Source organism: Orcinus orca, chromosome 4 (assembly GCF_937001465.1).
Source record: "Orcinus orca chromosome 4, mOrcOrc1.1, whole genome shotgun sequence".
NCBI lineage: Eukaryota > Metazoa > Chordata > Mammalia > Artiodactyla > Delphinidae > Orcinus > Orcinus orca.
The window spans coordinates 109,377,193-109,404,756 of record NC_064562.1 but is presented as its reverse complement, the minus strand read 5'-3'; the positions used below and the strand labels follow the sequence as shown (position 1 = coordinate 109,404,756).

The 27,564-nt window shown below is 39.2% G+C and overlaps 1 long non-coding RNA gene across 1 annotated transcript in view; it reads left to right on the top strand.

Annotated features, from left to right (window-relative positions):
* The window catches only part of LOC125964317 (uncharacterized), a 268,757-nt gene extending 241,757 nt beyond the window's left edge, over positions 1–27,000 (top strand). The window contains exon 2 of the long non-coding RNA XR_007477231.1: positions 26,869–27,000. This is a non-coding gene — a long non-coding RNA (uncharacterized LOC125964317). The remainder of the gene's footprint in view (positions 1–26,868) is intronic.
* The last annotated feature ends 564 nt before the right edge of the window (positions 27,001–27,564 follow it).

Below are 27,564 nucleotides of genomic sequence, written 5' to 3'. Positions count from 1 at the left end.
GCAGTTTATTATATGTTAATTAGATGTCAGTGAAGCTGTTTGCTTTCTTACCCTACTTGCTTAAACATGTGATATTGCAGAGGTGGCTGTTGATGCTTTCATTTCATCTTAACTCTTCTGGAGTTAGACTTGTTATCATATTGAAAGTTGCAGGCATTTGAGATGGCTTACATGACACAAGAGGCAAGTCAGTAATTCAATTTAGGAACACCAGCAAGTTCCAGAAGGTGAGGGGAAGTTTGGTTTTATTTTTATTTATTTATTTTTAACATCTTTATTGGAGTATAATTGCTTTACAATGGTGTGTTAGTTTCTGCTTTATAACAAAGTGAATCAGTTATACATACACATATGTCCCCATATCCCCTCCCTCTTGCGTCTCCCTCCCTCCCACCCTCCCTATCCCACCCCTCTAGGCAGTCACAAAGCACGAAGCTGATCTCCCTGTGCTATGCGGCTGCTTCCCACTAGCTATCTATTTTACGTTTGGTAGTGTTTGGTTTTAGATACATGCGGGGAGGCCACTTCTTTTGTCCAATTTTCTGCTCAGTTCTCTATCTAAGACTCTTTGGATACTCACATTCCTATATTTCTGGCACCAAGCTGTCTGGATCTCACCTTTTCAGTTTCTACCCCTTGTTGACCTAGAATGAACACATGCAAATCACATGCAAATGAAGAGTATTCACACATTTAATCATTTTCCAGTGAAATATGGATCTGTTTAATTTTTGACAAGACTATTCATTGCGGTGATAAAAATTTCCAGACTTGTATTTGAAATTTGTTATTTGCCAGAATAATATCTTACTATTGAAACATTTATTCAAACAAGGATGGGACTTTTAAAAATTAATATTCCTTGATTCCTTCAGAATGTGAAACATTGGAAAAGGCAGGGACTTTTAAATCAAATTAGGTAGACCTGAGTTCAAATCTTTTACAGACAAAAACGGTAATATTGGGTAAGTTGTTTAAATTTTCTACACTGCCACTTTCTTCAGTGTAAAATGGAAATATTACTAGCTTTCTTGTAGTTTTTTTTTCCTTTTTTTTGGTGAAGATTAGAGATAATGCTTGTAAAGTGCCTATAATAATGCCTGAATGGACACTTATTAAACAATAGTTGACTGTTAGTTTGTAAACACAACCAGATTTCATGACTTTTTAAAAATTACTTTTTAATGATAAAACTAGGGCCAGATATTTAGATTCTGATTTTTTTCCCCTCTACACTCACTCCTTTATGCATATGTATTATAATTTCCTCAATTCTTTTTCACTTGATGAGTGAAACATTAATTTTGGCTTTCCTGAAGTTAGTCCTTTTGTGGTGAATTCTACCCTTGTCCTCCTCTCCCATTCAGAGCTCCTTTTCCTTTGTTTCCAAGCCAAGACAAAAATGTTGGCTATGGGAAACATTTATTGGGTGCCATTTAGACAAGTATAAGAAAACGATTGAATACTCTTCACAATTGTCGGTTGAAACTAAACACAGAGTTGCCATGGATACTGGTTGCTTGGCCTCTGCTCCAGCACATTAGAGCCTTTTTAGTTCAACAATGTGCAGACCACAGATGTTGCCATGCATTGTATTCGTAATCAGCTTGGATATCTTAGTGGAAGAATATCTTGGGTTTGCTTTAGCAGAGAAGGATCTAAATTCTCAGAAGAAACAGAACACCCTGTGCCCTCCATTGTTTCTCCAGGTATATAGGTGGTAACCTCTGCAGACACTGTTTTTATCTTTCTCAATGCTTCATTTAATCTAGATAGACTACTCCTCTCTTGATATTTATTTGTAAATAAGAAACTCTACTACATATTTTGTAAAACACAACAGGGACATCAGCTAGGAAAATTGCACAACTTTGGGTATAGGACTTAAGACAAGGCATAATCGAAGGAGAGAGGATATAAGAAAATCCCCGGGGTTCCTTTGAGAGCTGGAGTAGAGTCACAGCAGAGAGATCCCAGGTTGATTCAAAAAGTACTGGCTTTGCCACCTACTAGCTGTGTGTCCTTGGGCATATTAAACGATGAAAACCTTAGTTTCCTCACTCCAATGGCTCTTCCACTTGTAAGGGCCTTTGTGAGTACATGGGGCCCACCTGGACAATCCAGGGTAATCTCGATTATTTAAGGCCAGTTGATTGTCAAGCATAATTCCATCTGCAACCTTAATTTCCCTTTGCCATGTTACATAGCCACATGCTCTGGGGATCCAAAGAGGTATGTGGACATCTTTGGGAGGGCGACATTGTTCTATAATGCAGTGGTGCAAAATAAATTTCTCTTTATTTAGTGCCCACACATGTCTATGAATTCCCTTTCCACTGCTCATTTAATTCCCTTTTCATTGTTAGCAAAAGGAGACAATTCTAAATATCTGTTTTCGGTTTTCTCAGCCTCTTTTGATAAATATTCAGTTTAACTCTCATCCTGGGCTATTTGTCTCATTCTTTTCCACTCTCTCTCTCAAGCTGGTAACGGGCATCTAAAGGCTTAAGTGACTTCATGATGATGGTGTTAGCATGAGAGAGACAGTGCGGAAGGAGACTGGGGAGTGCTCTCTCCCCCTCTCCTTGTACAAATACTCAACACTACTACCTTTACTCTTCTGAGGCTGCCTAGACTTATTAAAACTGAGAGACATTCTCTCTTCTAATGCATATGGTGTGTAAAAAACTATTTTATATTTTTGATCATCGAATTTTTAAAAATGCTTCCATAGATAATATGCTCTTATCAACAAGGCATTGAACCCAGAAATATTTTGTGCAAGAAATATCCCCTTGCTCACTCCCTTCCAGTTGGAGTGTGATGTCTAAAGTCCACAATTACAGTCTTGTTGCCTTAAGCCGGCTCTAATCGCTGGGTATTTTATGGCTAAAACAATGATATGATTTTCCACCTTGTTGCTGAGTAGACAATTAGGCAAATAGAATTCCAAACTGAAGAGTGTTTACAGGAAAAATGGATTGTTCTGTTAAAAAAACCTGTGGTTATTATAAAGAGAAGGGACATCCAATTCCCTTTACTGAAGTCAAGTGGCCACAAGCCTACTGGAAACAACATAATCCAAGCATCTTCTCTTCCCACAAATTTCTGGTTGTCAAGAATAATTATAAGTAAGAGAGTTGTGTCAATAGGACTGTGAGCCACTCTCATGTGGTTTTCCTTCCTGTTGAGCTGCCTCACTGTGAATAGTGAGTGCATCATTTATTGTTAGCCATAGGCAGAGCTCATTGCTGAGGAGAGGTAAACTGAAATCAGGTTTGTTAGTCAGCCCTAGGTAAAATATTCGGTGAGCCAAGTTTCGTGATTAGTGACCCAGCCTTTCCTACTCTGGTCTCCCACAGTGATAAGACAATGATATAATTTGAAGAAGAAAATGTAATTGTTGATCTGTAATTATTGCTGTAATTGTTGTTCCCTCCCTGGAACAGAGTGGCCGTGATGATGGTGGGGTAGAGGTGAGAAGAGAATGGGAGCCAACCTTACTGAACCCTGAGAGTGTGATGTGCTAGATTCTTTTGCAAATAAGCTTTATTTATCCTCCCTAAAATTCTGCAGGCTGGTAGTACTACTGTGGACATGGAGATAGTAACTGACTCTCCTTTTCATACTCCCCACATTCATCTATTGCAAGTTATAATGATTTCTGAACATTTCTACTTTTGTCATTATAATTCAAGGCACCGTTAACTCTTGTCTGAACACCTGTAATCACCCTTCAAACTATTCTCTTTCTGTACAGCTATTCTTTGCCCTCTCAATCCATTTACACATATTTATAAACATAAATTATACTGTCATGACCCTGATTAATTTCCCCAATGTCTTCTCAAAGAGCCTAGAATAAAATATCACATCAGTCAAGATGGGTTGGTTTCTTGTGCCATAACAAAAAGAATGTTTACTTTTCTTGCATGTTGCACATCCATTGTGAGTTGTTATACTATGGGCTGAATTATTTTCTCCTGCCGAAATTCATATATTGAAGCCCTAACCCAAAAGTGATAGTATTTGGAGATGGGGCCTTTAAGAAGTAATTAGTATTGGATGAGGTCATGAGGATAGGGCTCTGATGATGAGATTTGTGGCCTTATAAGAAGAGACATCAGAGAGCTTGCTTCCTCTCTCTCTCTCCCCACCATGTGAGGGCACAGTGAGAAAGTGACCACTTGCAAGCCAGGAAGAGGGCTATCATCAGGAACTGAATCAATGTAAACCTTGATCTTAGGCCTTCCAGGCTCCAGAACAATGAGAAAAGAATATCTCTTGCTTAAGTCATCCAATTTATGGTATTTTGTTATGGCAGCCTGAGCAGATTAATATAGTCTGCTTACAGGCTCCAGTCACTATAGGCACTCAAGGACCTAGACTGATGGCACTCTATATTAATCCCAGGCTTCCATAATCACTGAGGCAAGACAAACAGATTCAGTGAATCCCAGGCTGGCTCTTTAAGCTTCTGTGGGGAAGCGACCCATTTGGTTTCTTGACTTTTATTGATAAAAGCAAGAATATGACCTTACTTGCATTCAACTGGGTAGAGAACAGCTGTTACATCACATTTCGCTAAATGAGAGAACTAAAACATTGTGAACAGTCCCAACGACCACCACAGGTATAAACCTTTATCAGTATTGGCAAGGGTGTGTTTGATCTGATGCTCTTCACTTGTGGATTTCATCTCCTTTTATCATGCACTTTGCTTGCTATGTGTTGAGGCATTTGTGCCAGCTGTTCCCTCTGCTTGGAATGCCCTTTCCTCAATTCTTTACTTAGCTGTCTCCTACTGCTCATTAAAATCTCAGTAAAAAAGGTCACATCTTTAGATGATTCAGTCTTAACAGGGCTTTCCCTCCTTTGTCTAAATTCTTACCACTATGTCACCAATTTTTGTTTGCTTTCATTTTTAATTTATTATTATTATTATTCATAATGTGTCCTTTTGGGATTCCTCAAGTCTTACATTCTTTTGTTAGCTTGTTCGCTAATTCATTCATTTGCTGATTTCAGTTTTTGGAGATGCAATGACACATGACACCATGTATACTCTTAAGGAACTCACAGTCTGGGGGAGAGATAGATATAAACACAAAATATTACAAACTGGCAAAGAAAGTACTAAGCATAAGCCCATAATAAGATGCTCATGACATTGTTAATACATCAAAATCATGAGATACCACTTTACGTGCACTAAGATAGCTACAACAAAAATGATAGACAATAACAAGTGCTGGTGAGAATGTAGAGAAATTGGAACCCTCATATATTGCTTGTGAAAGTGTAAAATGGTACAGCCAATTTAGAAAATAGTTTGGCCATTCCTCAAAAAGTTAAACATATAGTCACCATGTAATACGGCAACTCCACTCCTAGGAACATCCAAAAGAAATAAAAAACATATGTTCACACAAAAACTTGTACATGAATGTTCATAGCAGCATTATTCATAGTAGCCAAAAAGTGGAAACAAGCCAAATGTTTATCGACTGACGAATGGAAACGCAAAATGTGGCATATCCATACAACAGAATGTTATTCAGCCATAAAAGGAGATGAAGTACTTTAATCCATTTTGAGTTTATTTTTGTATATGGTGTGAAGAAATGTTCTAATTTCATTGTTTTACATGTAGCTTTCCAGTTTTCCCAGCACCACTTCTTGAAGAGATTATCTTTTCTCCATTGTATATTCTTGCCTCCTTTGTTGTATGTTAATTGACCATAGGTGCATGGGTTTATTTCTGAGCTCTCTAATCTGTTCCATTGATTTATGTATTTGTTTTTGTGCCAGTACCATGTTGTTTTGACTACTGTAGCTTTGTAGTATAGTCTGAAGTCTGGGACCCTGATTCCTCCAGCTTTGTTCTTTTTTCTCAAGATTGCTTTGGCAATTTGGGGTCTTTTGTGTTTCTGTATGAATTTTAGGATTACTTGTTCTACTTCTTTGAAAAAAGTCATGGGTATTTTGATAGGGATTGCATTAAACCTGTAGATTGCATTGGGTAGTATGGCAATTTTAGCAATATTTATTCTTCCTATCCAAGAGCATGGGATATCTTTCTATTTCTTTGTATCATCTTCAGTTTCCTTCATCAGTGTTTTATAGTTTTCAGAGGATAGACCTTTCACCTCCTTGGTTAAGCTTATTCCTAGGTATTTTATTCTTTGTGATATGATTTTAAAAGGGATTTTTTTTTTTACTTTCTCTTTCTGATACTTCATTATTAGTGTATAGAAAAGCAACATATTTTTGTATATTAATCTGGTATCCTGCAACTTTTCTGAACTCGTTTATTCTAATAGTTTTTGAGTGGAGACTGTAGAGTTTCTATATAAAAGTGTCATCTGCAAATAGTGACAGTTTTACTTCTTCCTTTCCAATTTGGATGCCTTTTATTTCTTTTACTTGTCTGATTGCTGTGGCTGGGACTTCCAATACTGTGTTAAATAGAAGTGGTGAGAGAGGGCATCCTTGTCTTGTTCTTGAATTCAGAGGAAAGGCTTTCAGCTTTTCACCATTGAGTATAATGTTAGCTGTGGGTTTGTCACATATGGTCTTTTTTTAAATCTCTGTACCCACTTTGATGAGTATTTTTATGATGAATGGATGTTGAATTTTGTCAAATGCATTTTCTGCATTTTTTTAACGTGGTGTATCACATTGATTGATTTGTGAATATTGAACCATTGTTGCATCCCTGGAATAAATCCAACCTGATTGTGGTATATGATCCTTTAAATATATTGGTGGATTTGGTTTGCAAATATTTTGTTAAGAATTTTTACATCTATATTCATCAAAAATATTGGCCTGTAATTTTCCCTTTTTTTTAGTGTCTTTGGTTTTGGTATCAGGGAATGGTGGTCTCATAGAATGATCTTGGGAGTGTTCTGTGTTCTTCATGTTTTTGGAATAGTTTGAGGAGGATAGATAACAACTATTCTTTATATGTTTGGTAGAATTCCTCTATGAAGCTGTCCAAGACTGGACTTTTGTTTGCTGGGAGTTTTGTTTTTATTACAAATTCAATTTCACTACTAATGATCAGTCTGTTCAAATTGGCTGTTTCTTCTTGATACATGGTGCAACATGGGTGAACCAGGAAAAGTTTATGCTAAGTGAAAGAAGCCAGACACGAAAGATCATGTATTGCAGTGGTCCCCAACCTTTTGGCACCAGGGACCAGTTTCGTGGAAGACAATTTTTCCATGGGTGGTGGTGGGGATGGTTCAGGTGATAATGCGAGTGATGGGGAGTGGCGGATGAAGCTTTGCTTGCTCGCCCGCCGCTCACCTCTCGCTGTGTGGCCTGGTTCCTAACAGGCCGCAGACTGGCACTGGTCCATGGCCCGGGGTTTGGGGACCCCTGAGGTATTGTATGTTCCCACTGATATGAAATATTCAGAAAAGGCAAATCCATAGAAACAGAAAACAGATTAGTGGTTGCCAGAAGCTGTGATAAGGTAGGAATAGGGAATGATTACTAATGGGTACAAGTTTTCTTCTTGGGGTGATGAAAATGTTCTGGAATTAGATAGTGGTGATGGTTGCTGTTACAGCAGGTCACTGGATGGTATATATGATGAACCCAGTTAAGCCCTTTATATAGACTTTTAAGAATATGGTGGGTGGGTATGGAGATATGCTCATCTTGCAGCCACCCAAGACAAGCTTCACGGTAAGTTCCTCACTTATTAAACCTTTCACATACCAATCTGGGGTAGTCTGTCTCTTTCTTCAGTCTCTCCTTGCCCTCTGTTGATGGGTGCCAGTTTGCAAACCAGTAGTTGCACAATTTCTGAAAATAATAAAAATTGCTGAATTATGTACACTTTGAAAAGGTGACTTTTTATGATATGTGAATTACATCTTAAAAATAAATAAATAAATAAATAGGTATGAAAAGAGGCAGGAGCAGAGTTGTTCATACCCTGAAGATTGGAGTGTAAATATCCTGGGAATCTACTTATAGCAATGCTTTGTAATGTGGAAAAATAGTCCTATGCAAAAAATGTTAACTTCATTTTAAAGGAAGCAGTATTTGCATTAGAGTAGCAGGAGGTTTATGTTTTTATTTTTTCATTTTTCCCATATTTTGTCATGAGCTTGTAAAACTTTTCTAATAAAAATGCACACAATTAAAAAGACATCTCATAGTGCAGAATGGGGTAACTGGGCCTCAGAGTATCAGGACAGGGGTGACATTTGGTCAGAATCTTAGGTGATAGGACTTGCCCAATGGGACAAAGAGAGGTAGGAGGAAGACTGGGTACTCCAGGCAGAGTGAGCAGCATGTGCAAAGGGCCAGAGGTGAGATGGGCCACCATATATCTGAGCACTGAACATAGTGTGGTATGATTGAAAGGCAGAGTATGAGAGAGAAATACCAGCCAGGTGAGGTGGAAATTTAGGTGGCTTGGTCATTGGTTGGCTCACCCAGCTGGTAAGTGGTGTATCTTGGAGGGGAAGGGAAGAAAGTACGGTCAAGAGGTTATTGTAAAAAACATGCAAAAATTCCATTTAAGATCCTCCAATAACTACTCATTATCCTTAGAATAAAATCCAAACTCCTTACTCTGCCTATGAGGCTTGGGAGTAGTGACGGTTGCACAATTTTTTTTTTTTTTTTTTTTTCGGTACGCGGGCCTCTCAGGCCCCGCGGGCCGATGCAGGGTACACGGGTTCGTGCCCCAGTCCGAGAAGATCCCACATGCCGCGGAGCGGCTGGGCCCGTGAGCCATGGCCGCTGAGCCTGCGCGTCCAGAGCCTGTGCTCCGCAACGGGAAAGGCCACAACAGTGAGAGGCCCGCATACCGCAAAAAAATAAAAAATAAATATATATATATTTTAATATATATAAAAAATATATTATATATATATAAATGAAGCAGAAAAAGAGAAAATTTAGAAAACATACACGTGAATAGAAGTTCATTAAAATTATTCATCACTCCATCATCTAGAGATAACACCTGTTGGTATGTATCTTTTTTGCCTGTTTGCAATGGTAAATAAAATAACGAAATTGTAAAAAACATTTAATAACCTCAACATATCTAATAGCTCAAACCAAAACTAAATTACAGTGCTAAAATGGAATATTTTTCCTATCTAAATATAAAAAAGTATTAAATATTATATTGATATTCAGGCTAAATCTTTCCCTTATAAGGTATTCGACATAAACATCTTTTAATATGTAACTCTTGGCAGTGTTTTGCATTAGGATAGTGGGATCTTTATGTTCACATGTTTCACTTTTTCATGACAACGTGTTTGTTGTCAAGAGATTAGGTCCTGCCTGTCTCCAACCTCAGCCCCTACCAGGCTCGCTCCTTCCTCTTCCCATACTGTGCTCCAGCTGCCCTGACATTTATTCTGTTCCTCTGACCTCCCAGCAGGGCTCCTGGGCAGGGCTTTTCAGAAGACTCTTCCTCCAGGCCCCTTGTGTCAGAGGACTTCTCATGGTTCCGGACCTGGTATCACTGTCACCTCCCCAGGAGGTCTTAAAGAGCTACATACGGGAACTGTCATCTGTCCTTATCTCTCAATCCTTGGCTCATCATCCGGTTCTCTTCAGCACTTATCACCATCTGCAGCAATCTTTTTCGTTAGTTTATGTATTGATTTTTCATCTGCTCCTAAAAGAATATGTTTGAGGAGGGCAGTTGTTTTGCCTTTCTTGCTTACTCCAGTATCACCAGAATCTTGAGCTCTACCCAGCACTTCAGAGGTCTCAATAAATATTTGTGGATGAAACTACTGAATAAGCTCAATTTAGAGTGTGTGCTTTTAAAAATAGACAGACGTGTCAGTCCCCTTTTCTACCATTTACTTGAGGTGAGACCCTCACCCTTAGTCAATCTTAACCTCTCTGTTTCCTATATTTAAAATGGACTCAAGAAAAGTGCTATTGTGCTTTTTGAAAGGAACAGTATACTGTATAGTGCTCAGTACTGCACCTGCCAAAGAATAAACCTTCAAGAAGTGTTATCTGTATGGTAAATAGCATTATCCTTTTGTCATTTTCTTGTGACTTTTAGCCTTGACCAATGGGATATCTTGTTCTGCTTTGTAAACAGCCATAGTTCACATGTAATGTATAATTTTGCCAAATGTCCGTCTGGGGGCTTATAAATATGATTAGAAAGTTACCTTTTTAAATATTACCTTAAACCATAAAAAGTTTTACTTTAGTTTGAATAGAATTATTCAATTTGATTTCTCTTTTGATTAAATCAGAAGCATATTAAAAATACTAGATATAGGTGTTTACTCACTGGCTTCATCACAGTATTTTTTAGCACCTAAAATTTTTCAGCTTGAAATAAATCTCTGAGATTAGACCCATGCCAAGATAGTGATAAATACCTTTTAACATATGGTTGTCTAGTTGTACATATTTTTAATACTCAAAACATTCTTTGGAAGGAATGGTGAGATGGGAGATATTTTGAAGGGAAATAGAATTTCACATTTCTACTTGTATTAATCAGTTCCCTCTAGATAAATAATGGAGAGGAGGTAACATATGCACAAAGACGAGTCTAGTTGTTGAGTGAATAAAAGAAAATGGAAGAGAAGACAAGTGGGACTTGAGCACCCAGGACATCTGTCTGGGTGAAAACTTATTCAAGTACAGCATCAGGAAGACCTATATATAGGATGCTGAAAGGAGAAATAGAGTATCAAAGGATGTGAAAAACTACGGGGTTACATCTGTATCAGAGTTCCAGTCCTTTGTGAGTGCCCATCACTGCAATATTTGCAGGGAATGTACACTCACCTCATCATGAATTTATTTTCTACATTTATATGTTTTAAAAAACCATTAGAATTAATGATCTAATAATTTTTGACAATTTAATAAAGTTACCTTCTAGTTTTCTCAGGGATCACACTGAATGTGCCTGGATTCTGGGGTGGTATACACAGGGAGAATAATATTTCACTCCTTTATTTCTAAATTTTTCATAAGGCTGCCTAGAATTTGCCATCTTTTGGGCTTTGTGGGTAACTGGATTTTTTTTCCTGTACGAAGATATAAGCATCTTCCATTTCTCATGTTTTGCATTTGTGTCTCTTCTGTGGACTTCTTTCCCTCAGTTATTTTCATGAATCTGTGGATCATGGTTATGTTTTGTACTTGGATAAAGAGTCCTATGTAGAGAGACAGTACCCCCCAGGCGAGGAAGTCCTGCTTCATCCAGCACGGTGTAAATGTTAAGAATTCATTAACAAGGTCACACAAAAATAGAAATTTGGGAAATTTTTAAATGCAGACATGGGGAACATGTTCTTAACAGAATGCTAATGAACAGGAGAGATGCTGGAGATGTGCCCAGCAAAGGGCGGCTCTCAGTGAAAGATAATACCTATGTTCAGAGATTGCAGACCTGTCGGGCCCAGAGCAGAATTTCTTACCCTCTTTACTAATCTAAGTGGATGCAAGAATAAATATGAATCAGCAAGGTAGTCTGTGTGAAAAAGGCAGCAGGAAGTTGGGTAGGAAATATAAGGCATAGAGATATAATGGAAAATGTCGTGTTTTTAAAATCAAAAGACAGGGTTTAGGCCTTTGTTGCTGCCTATGATCTTGGCAGGTTACTGAATTTCTCCAAGTTCTCTTTGTAAAATGAAGAGAATAATAACTCTTATTTAATGCTCATTACAAGGCAGGTACTGTGCAAAGTTCTCATAATAGTCCTACGCAGTCTATGCTATTCTTATTCCCACTTTACAGATGGAGAAAATGAGGCTCAGAGAGGTTAAGTGACTTTCTCTAAGATACTCAGTTAATAGGTAGCTAAGCAAAGATTCTAGCCCAGCTTTTATTTTTAAATTTTGTACTTTACTATGCTACCTTGCCCAGAGAGTTGAAGAAAAAATATAATTGTTTCTGAAAGGTTTTCAGACATGAAATTCAAATTATTATTAATCACTCCATTGTCCAGATCCATACAAGTAACAGTGGTTAAACTATTAAGAAATAAGGTACACAATCAGTAATTTCCATTATTGTTTTGAATGTTATCAGCTTGCAGGGAAGAAAAATCTCCAGGGAAGGGACAAAGACTTTTTGGATTGGAATCATCCTCAGGTCAAACTGATCTCCATCAGTGCTTGGCAAAGAGAAATCATACGTATTCATGGTGAAGGGAAGTTCAGCGTCTCTGGAGCAGTGAGGCTCACCAGCACAGACATTAACACCCAGCCTCCTTATTCAAGGGCTGGGTACAGCTTCTGCAGCAGTGGTCACTGAGCCGCCAGAGCACACAAGCCCATGAGAGACAATGCTGTTTTCTACTTTATCCTCTGTGTGAGGCACACACAGACAGAGGCGGCACCTTGCCTTGTATTCACAGAGGAAAAAGGAGACCCTGATTTATTTCTCATCATTCTCTTTTACTCTCATGTTGGTTCACAAGGTTCTTTCCTGATTCATTATTTCATTCAGCCCTGGGCCCAACACTTAACCAGTTTTCATGAGCGCCACCTCAGTGGCATGAAAGATAAGGCCAGACAGACCTGGGTCTCACCACTTAGGAGATGTATAATTCTTGAAAAAGACACTGGATTTATTGGAGCCAGTTTCTTCATCTTAATGTGGGCATAATACACTTCATCTTCCTAGGTGGCTTTAAGAATTAAGTGAAATGGGATATGAAAAGTATCTGGCACATGGGCCATATCCAGTAGAAAATTGATGTTTTTGGCTGCTCAACATTTAATCTTTATTTTGGGAAACATCCCTCATGCTCCATCTCTTCCTATGAGAGAAAACTGTCCCTCTTTCTGCTATCTGGTAGCCAGGGGTTGGGCAGGTAACCTAGCCTGAGCCAGTTTGCTGCTTCCATCTAGGATTTCGAATTGGGAGCAAGTGCTGCAAAGACCAGGAGAAGTTGGGAAACATCCAAGATGTCATGGTGATGCTCATGGTGGGAGAGGAGACACCACTCTTGCTAAGACGTGTTTGTGTTCTTGATTCCGTGCAGCCTCCTTCTTTCCTGTGTTAAAGAAAATTGTTCTGATACTGCTAAAAGGACAAGGAAGACTTTATTCAAGATTATTGTAATAGGAGTTAATCATGACTATTGTAATAAGGGAGAGAGATGGCGCTCAGCTCTGAATCCAACAAGGAATAGCTGGGGATTTGCAGTGAGGAAGAGGATCAGAGGGTGTCAGTGGGTAGAAAATTACTAAGAGGGGACACAAAGGGTAGGGAGTTTCTTGCTAAACTGACCTAACAGGATTCTTGCTAAAGACAGGCCAAGGACTTCACATCAAAGGTGAGGGATGAGGAACTTGATCAGATATGAAGGGTGACAAGATATTAAGGCTGGGAGATTCTTACAAACTGGCTTAGCAGTGTTCTTGCTAAAACTAGGCTAGACAGGGACGAAGATCAAGGCCTAGTTGAGAACAGAGTTCAGAGGAGTCTAATTAAAATGTGGTCAAGGAGAGAGTCCTTGTCACCTGCTACATTTGATGTCTGGCTTTTAAGCCTCTTTTTAATTCTATGCTCCTTGATAAACTTCTAGTACATCTTTTCTGTTGAAGATAGCCAGTTGCTTACTGACAAGAATACAGATACACTGTAGTCTCAAATAGTATTACATAAGTAAACTGCAGCCCAATTAATGGGGATATTTAAGGAATCAAGAATTCATTTTCTCTACTCTTGTATTTTGAAGAAAGAATTAACTGATCATACAAAAAAATCCATTCCATGATTTTACTTAATCATTATTAGTTTTTAGTGAGCTGCCATCAGGGTAATTTTGGTTTGAGTATCCATTCAGACAAATCTCTTTGCTTTCTATCTTCCAGCATGTTTGAAATACATTTCTTGGGCTGATGCCTCTTCTAATCCTGTGAGGTAGGTTGTCTGCTGATCATCTCCATGTTTATGGATGAGGTTCCAGAGCTTGAGTGACCGGCCCAGAGTCATATACTTTGTGGTGAAGCTAGGATTCAAACTCAGGTTTTCTGATGGCAAACCCAGGCTCTTCTAGTAATAATTTTAGTGACAAATCTAGGGCTCTGCAAATTCAAACCAAACGCCTGAAATTTGATTTGATTAGGATCATCCATTCCCTTCAGCAAGCTCGCTTATGGGGGGCTCTGTTACTTGAATACCAGCTACTGAGGAGTATGTCTGATGCATTACATGAATCGTGTCTAGGCTTAGATGAGGACCACCTAAGACTGGAGTTTGGACGTGGTCCTTGTCCCACACTGTATGATTGTCAGCTTAGACAGAATGAATCAGACTGGTGAAATCCTTGCTGAAGCTAATAGTTGACTGATGGTTTTCTAACCTCCTGCTCCAACCATTAACCCCGCCTAAGGGAATTTGCTCATGGAACTACAAATAAATGAGTGGCAGGTCTGGGAATAAAATGGGAACATCCATGGAACCAGGCACCACTGGGTAATTTTTCCCATTATGACATGACTCTGTGACAGGTGCAGGGTGAATGTGTTTTTATCTCAATAATTTTCCGGGACATTCTTCTCTGTAGAGAGAAAATGTCAGATGTACACACTCCTCCATGGCGTGCATGTGAGGTTGCAAAGCCAGGTTAACTGTTTCCTAAGATTTCTGTGTCAGGGTAACTCTGTTGTTTGAATTGATCCGCGAAGAAATCCCTAGTGGTGCTCTTGTTAATTCCAGCTAATCGCTCTCCAGCAGGAGAATGAAGGCAGGCTTGTTCCCCTGGTGGGTCTTAGATCCTTAAATGCTGTGACTTCAAGTACTAATGAGCTAAAGGAAATCTTCCCCACACAGTTTAACCTACTGCTTCTTAAATGACAATCCTCAGGGTCTTTCCTTCACATTGAATCTCTGATAAGCTATGTTACAATTTCCTGATGACAGTTAAATTGAGTCTGCTCTTTAGCGTAGTTACCCTGTTTGCTTCCAATAATTCTGCCTTAAGAAGCTTCTGATGAGGAGGTTGCAGGCATGCTACCTCTAGCAATCCCTATAGGGAGGGTGGGGGGCACGTGAAAATGAAGTAGCTGGGTTTTAAAAGAGAAAAGGAGGAGAAATCATTAAAAAAAAAAAAAAAAAAAAAGCATGTCTCTAAGTGCAGGGACCATTTCCCAGGATTTTGTGTGGTTAATGAAAAGTCAGACAGCACATGACATTTACCCTGCTGAATGTTGATGATTAAGAAGGAAAAGGTTATATACCCTGCCTGCTTTTTTCCTTCTGGAGCTTCTGTACTAAGGGGTCAACATGAATTTCGCACAGAAGGAATTTCCTGTTTGTGAACAACCCAGAGCCCAACTCCAGTATTGTTGTAATTGTTCTTGATGATGGTAATTACTTTGTGTCCCCCCCAACCCGCCCCACCCCCCACCCCCCCCCACCCCACACACCCCACACACCCCCCACACCGCCCACCACACCCCCGCCACGGGTATTCCCTTCTCTGAATCTGGCCAATTGAAAGCCTTGCTCCAGTCTCCCAGCCTCTGATAGCCAGCTCCCTCCTGGACACATGCCAGCAGCCCATAATTAAAGTATTTTCTGGAGGGAGTGTCTCCATGTACTACCCATTGTGAAAGGCATCCTTGGAGTCTGGATATAGTAACTGAAAAGAAATGAGACCTTTCCAATTTGTCCCTTTTTCTGCAGCCCCTGCCGCACCCCTTTCCCAGGACAAAAACATTGTGAAATGCCACACAAGAAGGAAGGATCCTTTTCAGTGAATTTGAAAGCTAGAGCATAATACATCCCCTTCCCCCCACCCCCCAAGAGTGGATGTTTCAAGTGTAACCTTCCTATTACAATTATTCTTGCATGATTAAATAGAAACTGTCCTCCTATTATGCTCTTTGTTGATACATTAAATGTTCCAGTGAGACATTAGACTGTATTATAATGAAGCATTTCTGGAATGTCAGATTATAAATTAGGTATGTCTTTGAAGATTACCTTCAATGAGATTTGATTATGTGACTGTTAATTCTAAAAACAATAAACATTATCAGCATTTTCATACGTATATTATCTCACTGGATATTGATAATTATTTTATGACGTAGTTAGCACTGACATTATAAATCCATTTTCACCAGTGAGAAAACCTGAACTCAGAGAAGTTAAATAGCTTTCCCTGGGTTCTCTAGCTAGTAAGTGGAACTGAGACATGAATCCAGATTTCTTGATTTCCATAGTGAGGTTCTTTTCATTGCACTATTAGATTATTTATAAAGTCAAGGTACAGAAAATATATATCGATTCTTACAAAATTCTGCAAATTTTGTATCTCCAAGTGCAAAGGGAATAAAATTGGAAAATTATAATGGTTTGCAAAAAGTAGAGTTTTGATGGAGTTGTGCTTTTTCCTATCAAGTAGCCCAAACACACAGAGGGAGAACAATTATATTACCAAACCCCATTCTCAACAATGCAACTTATATGCAAAACTTGGAAGGCTTGTTGGCTTCTGTTCCACAATGAACATGGGAAAAGAGATCAGTGTTTACTTCATGGAAACCCTAATTCAAATTTCTAATTGGGTATAATGAACAAAGGAGAATGTCCCGAATGCTTGAGAACTGTAAACAGTGCAGTGTTCTTTTAGTGATCACACACTGATTATCTTAGTGAATCTAAATTATGTGGGTCCAACTGCTGCTGTGGGAGGCATAGCTCCTTCACTGTGTTTCCAATAAACTGTGGGCTGTCATGGTTAGTGAATGTGGGGCGGGGAGGGCTTTTGCTAGCTGGCATCATGACGGAGTAGCCAGACAGGAGGACAATCACTTTTCAAAGAATTGTAAAAAAGGAAAACCTGTTGCTATGACTGTGATTTAAGGAGACTGTCTTTTGAAAGTTACGTGTGGTGATAAGATAGTTAATGTTTAAATTAAGAGTCTCCAGAGACTAAGCCACCAATTCTAAAGATGCTCAAGATTATTTCTGGAACCTACGCTGGGGATTGTCTTTAGAATTTATTATCAACTTCCTTTAACTTCTTCAGCAGTTGCAAATCTTTGTCCATAGGAGACAACTTGATTTTGGAAAAAGAGTAATAGTATTTGGAATCAGACCAGGTCTGGACAATTAAATGAGGGGATGAGTTGTGGGGGGCAAGACTATTTTGGGTCAAAGTGAAGTGTGACAAAGGATGGGGAGTCATTTTCATGTGCCTTGCCCGCTATCTCTGAGGGCAGTTCCAGAAGAGACAGTCCTAAAATATTTTTGGTGGTAGAAACATCATGGAAATAATTCTACTCCTTAGATTTTTCAAAAATAAAATTGCTTTTCTCATAAAATTTATATATATATATATGTATACATATACATATGTATGTATGTAAATGCATATATATGTATATATACATATGTAAAATACTTATATATGGGGGTCTTTTTGGTAGAAAAGTTAGAAAGTATAGGTATGTAGAAAGAGGAAAACAATCACCAAGTTTACTGGGTAGCCTCTACCCACGTGCTGGTGCCTGCTCTCTGTTCTGAGTCTTTTCACAGACACACATGTGTACATTAGAGAGGAAGTAGAATATAGTGGTTATAAGTTTAGCGGGGAGAACTGGGAGGTTTAAGTTCAAATCCCAACTCTGCAATTTCCTAGCTCTGTGATTTTGGCCAAGTTACCCAAAATCTCCTATTCTCCTTTTTCTCACCTATAATATGGAGTTGAGTTGTGCTAACTTTACTGGATTATTATTGATCATTTATTTTTTATGTATTTATCCATTTACTAAAAAAATGTTTATTGAGCACCTATTACATACCTGACTCTGTTTTAAGTCCTGGGAACAAAAAAGGAATGAACACAACAGGTGTCCTGGACCTGAAGGAATGTACTAGAAAGGAGATGTAGACAAAAATCTTATAGATACATTAAAATACATAATATGGAAGGTGCTTGCATCAGTCCCTGAGCCTTAATTCTCACAGGGCAATGTCAAGAGGGCCAGATAATGCCTGCACACATAGTGGCTTGCATTACAGGAGAATCATGAGCTTAGGGAATCTTCATCTTTTATAATGGACAGTAAGTCTGCTTGAACTTTGCCCTGCGGAGAGAGACATAATTATCTTTATTATATACAGGACAGTAAATAAACCTGCCTTTTACTATCTCCATCTTCTAAGGCTGTTCGCTCTACAAATGTTCTTGAAAAGTAGTCCAGAATAAAGGAGGCCAGTGCCTCTGCTTGCAAGATGTGAAGAATTGCAAGAGACTCGTGGAGAATTATCTCATAACACTTGTCAGAAATGCAAATCCTTAAGCCTCATTTAGACCTGCTGAATCTGAGACTCTGAGGGTAGAGCTGAGCAAGTTTTGTTTTAGCAGGCATCCAGGTGATTTTGAAGCAGCTAAAGTTGGAGATCCACTCTACAGGGAACAAACTGAGGATTGACTGGGAAATTTGGATAGAAGTGGATGTGAATCAGTAGGGCTGTATCCTAGAGCAGTGCCTGCAGTAGACAGACCAAGATGTACCTGGGACTGGTTGTCATGGTAATACCTCCAGGTAGAGAGGGATGGAGGGTAGGACCTGGAGAGGCAGTATCAATAAACGTGAACTGATCTAGAAATCAGGATACTGGGTTTCTGCCATTCCTATTCCCATGTAAAGTTGAACAAATAATTCAGTTTTAAAGACTTTTTTGAATCTGAAAAAGATTTTGAAGATCCCCTAGTTCTAGGGTTTCAAATACAGATTTTCTCTTGTGACAACTCTAATCTCCTGAAACACAGGCTTTAGAGAGATTTGCAGGTATCTTCCATGGGTAAGGAATGGGATGTGGGGATACCCTTACAGCTGACATCACTAATCTGTCCAAATGCCATATTTTTCTTTAGGATGAGAGAAGACAAGTTATCTATCCTTTGATATTTGCTAGTCTTCTGTTCTCCATGTTCTTATCAGGGACCACCCCAGTGCTAGCTTTCTTTCGCAAGTTTACTTTATGTTATGATTTTGCATTGTTTGGGTGAATCATCACTGAGATGAATGGAAAAGTGTAGGGCATTTGGATTCTCAGACTGTGACTTTGCACTAAAATTCAGCCCAGATTAATGACTTCTGAGGCAAAAGTCTTTGTCAATTTACTTTCTTTGAAGTGTTACTTGTTCCAAAACCAAATGGATTTTTTAGTGCACCTGCAATCAGCAACAACTAGAGAGAGAGAGAGAAAAAAAATCATTTTGAAGTAGTTTCTTGGAAATCTGTTTAAAGGTTTTAGCAAGTTGGATATATTATTAACCACCATGTGAGTTCTCAAAAACAGCTTTGGAACTCTTAGAATCTTGTCTATTTTTACATTTTCAAATTAAACATTTTTAGTCAGCCAAGCACATTGAAAAAAGTAAAAATTTGATTTGAATAGTAGTGATTTCTTTAAGGTGAATCTTTAATTTTAAATGTGACTAATACTTCAAAATGAAATTAACGTTCGTACGTAATGGTTTTGATTTGTTTCCAAGAAAATAATAGTTCATAGCTGTGGATCTGTTATGGTACTATTAGTTATTGTGCCAGCAATCACAATATTCAGAAAGCTGAGGAGAAACTATGAAACATTAACAGCAGTAGTGTGAGGACAAAAAGAGGGAAAACTAGATCGGAGAGAGGAAAGAGGAAGAAAAAAGGAGTAAGTAAGGAGAGAAAAAGGAGAGAGAGTGAAAGTAAGAGGGAGAGACAGGCAGACAGACGCACAAGCGATAGAGAGAAGGAGTAAGAATATATGAAAGGTGGTGGCCAGCCTCTGCTCCCTCTACGCCGCCCTTGCTAAAATTGTGTCATTTCCAAGGGATGAGCAGCTACTTTTCAGTTTTAAGCTAATGCTTTCCCAGAAAATGTTTTCGTTGCTCCCTAAATCATTGATTGGGCTATTAAGGGTCTAAAATGAAAATTTAATTCATTGTTAGAGTCTTCCCAAAGTGTGGCCTCCTGGAACACACTGATTGAGCTACACTGCTGTCTGACTAATTGAAGAGAGAGGATGGAAGTGCATGAGAGCAGAAAGTAAATGCCTGTGGGCAGCAGGGGCAGACCCTCTGCAGGGGCCCCTCTGCAAGCCTGAGTTTGTGGGGATGGAGAGACCAATAAGAGGATGGGAATTGTTCTACATTGTCCTTACTGAGAAGGAGTATAGGATCCTCCTGCCAGTCCCAATTAGCAGGGTTGAAATTGTCATTGGACTCTGCTTAGAGGTCAAGAGCACCTACCCCAACCCATCTGTCACACCTGACCACTGAGAAATTGGTGACCCAGAGGCAGAGGGTACCCAGTCAGGGCATGGAAAGGTTCTGAGAGTCTGGGAGGTGCAGTGGAATAGCTGTGGAAAGGGCAGTATTTGGCATCATAAAACCCTGGATTTAAGTCTTTGCCTCTTCGTGACCGTAATCTTGGAAAAGGCAGTGTGTGTTTCTGAGTGTCCTCATCTGTAAAATGGAGATGATGATAAAACAATAAGGCCAACGTGTGGAGAAAAGGACGTAATGTAAATAAAATGTTTAGCATCGTTCCTGGGAAGCATCTCCTTAAATTTTAACTGTCATTCTCTTTGCAATTCCATTTATGTTGTCATCAATTCTATCGTTGTCAGAGGCAGGAAGATAAGAGCCAGATTGGGGTGTTAGTTCACCAGAACAGGAGCAAGTCAAAGGATCTGCGAGCAGGGATGTGTACAAGGCGCAAAATCAAGCAGGTCTTAGGAAAAAGACGGGCAGAGTATGGAGATCTAAAACTTAAGCGAACGCTTCACTAGTATATTACTAATACTAGCACCTATCATTTGTACCTTACCGGCCAAGTGCTACTCTCTTTCTCTTGTATTATACTATTGTTTCTAATCCTCATATCTATTCTATAGGAAAAGAGAGTATTATTTTCCCATTTTCACTGGTGAGGAACAAAGAGCTCAGAACACTTACATAGCAACTGAGAACCCAAGTCCTCATCCCAAGGCCTGTAATCTTTCCGTTGCCCTCACATTTCAGATGACTGCTGTCTGGGCCATTGGAAATATCTGTAGGTTCTGGTCTCTTTTCTGCTTTTTTCCTTTTTGGCTGTAATTGCTAGAACTTTGGGCCCCAGAGGAAAAGGGAGAGGTCTGCTCCTCACCCATGTCTTTTTCTTCTCATCTCCCTTTAACTTCCTGGCTCCTGTTTTATTTTGTGTTGTTGTTGGATCTTATTGTACCTCTGGTTTTATTATGAACAAAACATTTCAGAGTAAAGAGTATATCAGCTCGATATTGTGTGTAACAAGTCAGCCCCCAACAACCATTTCTTATTTCTCACAGTCTGTGAGTTGGCTGGGGGTTGGTGGGTCTAGGCTGGCTTTGGCTGCAGGTGGCTCTGCTCACAATGTCTCATTCTCATTCTAGGACCATTAGGCCAGCCCCAGAATGGTCTTGGCATGCAAATGGCAGAGGTGCAAGAGAGCACGTAGAAGCACACGAGTCTTCTTAAAGCTTAAATTCAGCACTGACACCTCGTTTCCACCTCATTCTCTTGGTCAAAGCAAATCGTATGGCTGAGCCCAAAGTCAAGAAGCAGGGAGTGCCCTCGCTTACAGTGGAGGGCACTAGAGAGTATATTTGTATATTTCCAAAGTATATGTTTCCTATTTACATATTCACAAAAGTATGTATTTCCAAAGGATGGGGAAATAGGAAGGAGGGGTGGAGAATTGGGGCCGTTGACACAATTTATCACAGAGATGTGTCAACCAAGCAACCATTTTGCAACCTACTGTTGCCTGTTGGTTTCTCTTCCTCTATCTGTCTCTTCCTCTGACTTGAGGGTTAGCTCTCTTTCAAGTCCTGACAACAACCATGGGATTCAGATGTATTCCTTGGAGTGGTTGACATGGTGTTGCTTTTTCCCTGCTCCCTCTCCACCACATGAAATTTGTAAGCCCCAGAGTAGAAGCAGGGTCTTCACGCTCTTGCATCACCAAGTAGGACACATTTGTGAAGTAACAGAGGTTTTTTTCTTTGAATCCCCAAACATCTTTTTTGAAAGTCTCTATTTCCTTTAATAAGTTTAGGGACAACACAAGTGGGTAATTCACACCATAGTCTGATATTCTTATATTTTACATAGTATTATACTTCTGTATTGCTTTTCCTAGTATTACTGTATTTTCACTGAAACTTTGCCAGACACAGTACCTTTTGTTTAATAATGGTAGAATTTCAAGTGAGAAACATGCTGATTGGATAATAGAGGGGCTCTGAAATTGAAATGACTTCCTGTACTTGGGCATGAATCCTGATTATTGCATAGAATGGATGCTCAAACATGACACTAATGGACTACATGAATAAAACTCTCTCTCTCTCTCTTCTTTTGGCTCTGCAAAATTCTATCCTTCCAAGGTTGGAATCTGAAACTTTTTGACCAAGTTCTTAGGAGGGGTTATAACATGCCATTTAAATCACTGTTAACCTGGCCTCCAAAACCACGTGTAATCTGGGCCTCTCATTCTTTGCATCTTGCACTCTTCCTCTCCCTTTCCGACAACATTCTTACCACACAAACCTTTCTGCCTCTTAAATGCCAAGTTACTTCATGCCTCATATTTTTGCACCACTCCATTCCCTCTGCCTGGAATGTTCTTCCCTCAGCCATCTATCCTTCACCTGGCTAAATTCCTGCATGTCCTTCAAGATTCAATTAACTCCTAACTTATTTGAGAAGCTGTCCTGACTTCACAGTTGAGATTATCCAATCTGTTACCCTGTCCTAACACTCTCCATCTTTCTTCCTAGAACATTTCACACTTCTAGTGAGTGAATGAATAATTGTATAGCTTTTGTTTCATGTCTGCTTTCCTCTCCAGTCTCTCAGCTCCTTGAGGATAAGAACCATTTCAATATCATATCCTTTGCATCCATGGCCGTTAACCTGTAGCCTTTGGCACAGAGTCAGTGTTTTGTTACTTGTTGAATGAATGAATGAACAAATGAAACTTTGCAGAGACATAGACGCTCAGATCTGGAACAGACTCTCGACACAGCTCATGTTATGAGCTCCACAACAGCCCTCCTGGTCTCCAGGTAGCTGACTGCCTCTGCTTGAACCTTCCCCCACCTGGGAACTCACTCTTCTTGAGGCTGACAATTCCATCTTTCTAACAGTTACAAAATTTCAATGTCCATTAAACTAAAGTTTGTCATTCTATAAATCATCCATTGATTTTATGTCTTGCCCCTTGGGATTTTACAAAACAACCCTAATCTACCTTTTATTTGGCAGTATTTTGGAATTTTAAAACAGCGATTGTAACTCCCAAGCATTCTTTACTGAATACCCACTGTTTGATACGCACACATTATCACCATTATCTCATTTAATTCTCAACACAGCCCTCAGTGTGTTGGCATTACTATCCCCATTTTACAGATAAATTTAAACAATTAGCCAACAGCATGGAGCTAGTAAGTTGGGGCACCTGGATTTGAAACCAGGGGCCATAATTTGTGCAACCTAGATTCTTGTATGTCCAGAGGACTAATATAGCTAATACATTCAACAAATATGAAGGACTCTACAAAACTTATTTACAACATTGGGTGGTTGTTCCTTTCTTATTTTTGAACCTTTATATTCTTTTGTATAGTTCTACAGAATTCTTTTGTCCGTACTTCCTTAGTGTTGGTGATATTTGATTCCTTTCTGCATTCACCTAATGGACAACTATATATATATATATATATATATATATATATATATATATATATATATATATATATATACATACACACTTCATGCAGCCCTGGGGAACAACTTGAAATAATCTCTGTATCAATTTAGCTACATTATGCTGCTATAATAAACAATGCCCAAGTCTTAGTGGCTTACACAGCAAAGGTTTATTTCTAAATCATGCTAAATATCTTTGATGGGTTAATAAGCAGGCTATTTATTATAGTGCACCAGAGACCCAGGCTAATAGAGCAACCACCATCTTGAACATGAAAAAGCAATGAAAGAGCCCTGACGTTTCTCACCAACAATGGAATGTTTGGCCTGAAAGTGACACTAGTTACATGGCTCCACCCATTCATAAGGGGCCAGAGTGTACAATCCTGCCATGTGTGCAGACACTGGGGGACTAAGAAATATTTGGTTTATATTCGATAACTTCCACAAGACTAAGATATGTCAGAGATAATTTGATTGTATTAAATAGAAACCTACTCAATATAACTCAAGTAAAATGATAATTTATTATAAGGAATCAGGGAGTTTAATGGAATCCAAGGGTTAAAATACAGTTAACTGTGTACTTCATAAACTCCAAAGTACATAAACTATAGATGTCCACAGTTATCATAAACTGTGAATATTGAGAACTGGAGGGCTTCCAAAGACTAGCCAGGAAATTCCCTTACTTTCTTTGTCTTTAGGAACAAATGGCCTCCTATCTCTGTTTTCTTGCACATTTGAGTCATTCTTCTTCTTCTTCTTTTTTTTTTTTTTCCTGTGCAAACCAGCCTTCTCTGTTTATTTCTTAGCACGTGTCCTTAAAGTTGATCAGCCCAAAATGGGAGATGTAACCCTTGAGTCTATTTGACTTTACAGTTTCAGGGCCTGCATCTGGCTAACTGAGACTGTCTTGGATCCTTGTGTCAGTATCCTCCCATAGTCCAGTTAATAATGACTATTGGCAAGGGCAAAGATGATGTCAGATGGTAGTTAGTCGTCCTGTCTCTAGGGAGCACAGAGGAGGAATTGATAGGCATCTTTATCACATTAGCCTTTCCTAGCACCAGCTTAAATGACCAATAATTTACAGTTCCTGAAAAAGGAATTAGTCATCATCTTCCCAAATAGTGTGGAACATTAGGCAAGCCTCAGTGTTCTTCTTTTGTCTTGTCTTTTCCAGCTGACTTCTGAAATTCTACCTTATCACTGTATCTCTTAAATATTAAGATTTAATTCTCACTTAAATTTAACATTCTCTCCCCCAACCACTTCATATAGTCTCATCAACTAACTAATAATTAAACAAATGATTATCGAATGGCTAGTATGTAAGGGAGTATACTTTGTGTTGGATATAACCACAAGGGACTGCCCTCAAATTGCTTACAATCAAGTATGACAGGTTTATGTGAACTGAGATTCTAATATCATGTTTCTGCGGCCAACAGATGACAGACATCTGAGGATGGAGGGACAAGAACTGACTTTTACAGAATATCCACTATGTGCCATGTACCATGTGCTGGGCACTCAATGAATAATTTCTCGTAAATCCTTACATTACACCAACAGAGACAGACATCATCAGTCTAATTTAAAGAGAAGCAAGGTTTTAGATTCCAAAGCCAGTTTTTCTTCCTAGGTCAAGCTCCCTCTAAGAATGCGGTGGTGATATTGGCCAGAGTTGACTACATTGGGTAGGTCTTTGACTCTGCTCATTCTTTCTGGCTTGTAGCACTACATTTAGAATCTTTCTTCTAAATCACTTTATGAGAAAACTTGCTTCTCATAGTCAATAAATAACTGGGTGGTTTTTGATTTGGGTTCTTTGTTATTTATTATATTTACATTCAAAGTCAAGTAAAGCTTCATGATAAGATGAAAAGGCCAAATGAGTGTGTTGACCATTAAAGCTGGAAGTGATGATTTCTGACACTGTCATGGTGGGAAATAAATTCTTATCAGAAACTGAGTTAACAACTGACCAGGTTGTCCCTGTATGAATGCCTGTCTTCATGAGGTAGCTGACCCTTGGGGAGGATGTAAGACCTGTTTGCACTGTTTTACCTCAGAGTAGATAATTGTCTTTTCTATTTCAGAGGCTCATCCAGCAGTTTATTAAATGGTACCCTCATGGCCTCAGAGAGCTCTGTCTTCTTCTATAAATTACCATCGCATTCTGGGGAAATTGCTTAAGTCCTGGTGGAATACTGCAAACTGTAAAACTTCTTGACTTTCTCTACTCTAAAGGGTATTCACTAACAATGGATAAATTAAGGAGAGGCACAGTGGAATGGTGGAAAAAGCATAAAGCAAGGAAGACCTGGGTTTTAATCCTGGCTCCTCTATTTAGTAACTATGTAGATGTGGGTAAGTTATTTAACCTCACTGCTAGTTAGTTTCCAGATCTGGATAAAAAAGGGTAACAAAATCTACCTCAGAGGCATGTTGCAGGGCTTAAATGAGGTAAAGCATGTAGAAGATGTTCAATGCAATCATGCAATTGTAATGTATTTATACAAGCCTGCCATGAATGACCATGTAGACTGGGCACTGTATGACTCTAAGGAGTGCCATTCACATGTGGTCGGTACTGTGTAGTGGTACTGTGCAGTCGTTATTATTACTCCTCTCATGGAATTTTCCCACCTGGTACTGTCTCTTGACATCTTACTTTTGGATCATTGGTTCTATTGAGCAACCTACCTAACTTCAGTTTTTTGACTCTGGCTGGACATTGCTTCTTCAATAACCCACTTCCATTTTGGACGCAGCAGACCGTGACCTGGAATCTTGGAGTACTTTTTCCCATCCTTGAGCTAGAGATTAGCTTTTCTGTTTGCCTGGAAGGTGGAATCAGAGACCATGAATAGCATGAGCTCGGTTTGGAGACAGAGGACCTGCTTTTGTGACTGAGGGTTGTAGCTTCAAACTGTTGGCACTTGAAATTGAAAATTGTGGTTATTTTCTTGAACTTTTATTTCATTATCACAGAAGCACACAAAGACCTTTGGAAGTGGTGACGAAAAGAGTTAAAGGATCAGGGCTTCCCTGGTGGCGCAGTGGTTGAGAGTCTGCTTGCTGATGCAGGAGACACAGGTTCGTGCCCCGGTCTGGGAAGATCCCACATGCCGCAGAGCGGCTGGGCCCGTGAGCCATGGCCGCTGAGCCTGCGCGTCTGGAGCCTGTGCTCCGCAACGGGAGAGGCCACAACAGTGAGAGGCCCACGTATCGCAAAAAAAAAAAAAAAAAAAAAAAAAAAGAGTTAAAGGATCAATAGAACTCTGTGAGTAGGAATTTGGCACTTCTTTAGAGAATATCTGTGGGAGGCAAAATTTGCAATTGGGTCATCAGGCGTTAATACAAATTTGTGAATACTGAACCTTAGGTGCAACCAAATTCCATTGTTAACTGGAGGGAAAGCATTTTATGAATCTTAAAATGCATTGCTTTTGAATAGCTTGGCATCATATTCCCATTTTTCACATGCTGATTACAAGGTGACGTCTTACTCAAATTGATGCTATTTGCTCCATTCCTTCGGAAGTGCATCAGGAGAAAGAAACGGGAAGAGAAAAATGAGAAATTAACACCCCCTTGGGAATCATAAGAAGTCTTGGTTTTTATCCTTCCTATGTAAGTGAATTTATTTGAACTAAACTTTTTGTAGGTTGAAATTTGTACTGCTGAATAGAAGGGGAGTGGGTATGTGGTGGGTGAAGAATGAAGGATGGAACAATTAATATTTGTAAGGTCTACTCTGATCCAAATTCTCTCCATATTTGTTTAATCCTCATAATATCTCCATGAGGCTGGGGTTATTGTTTCATTTA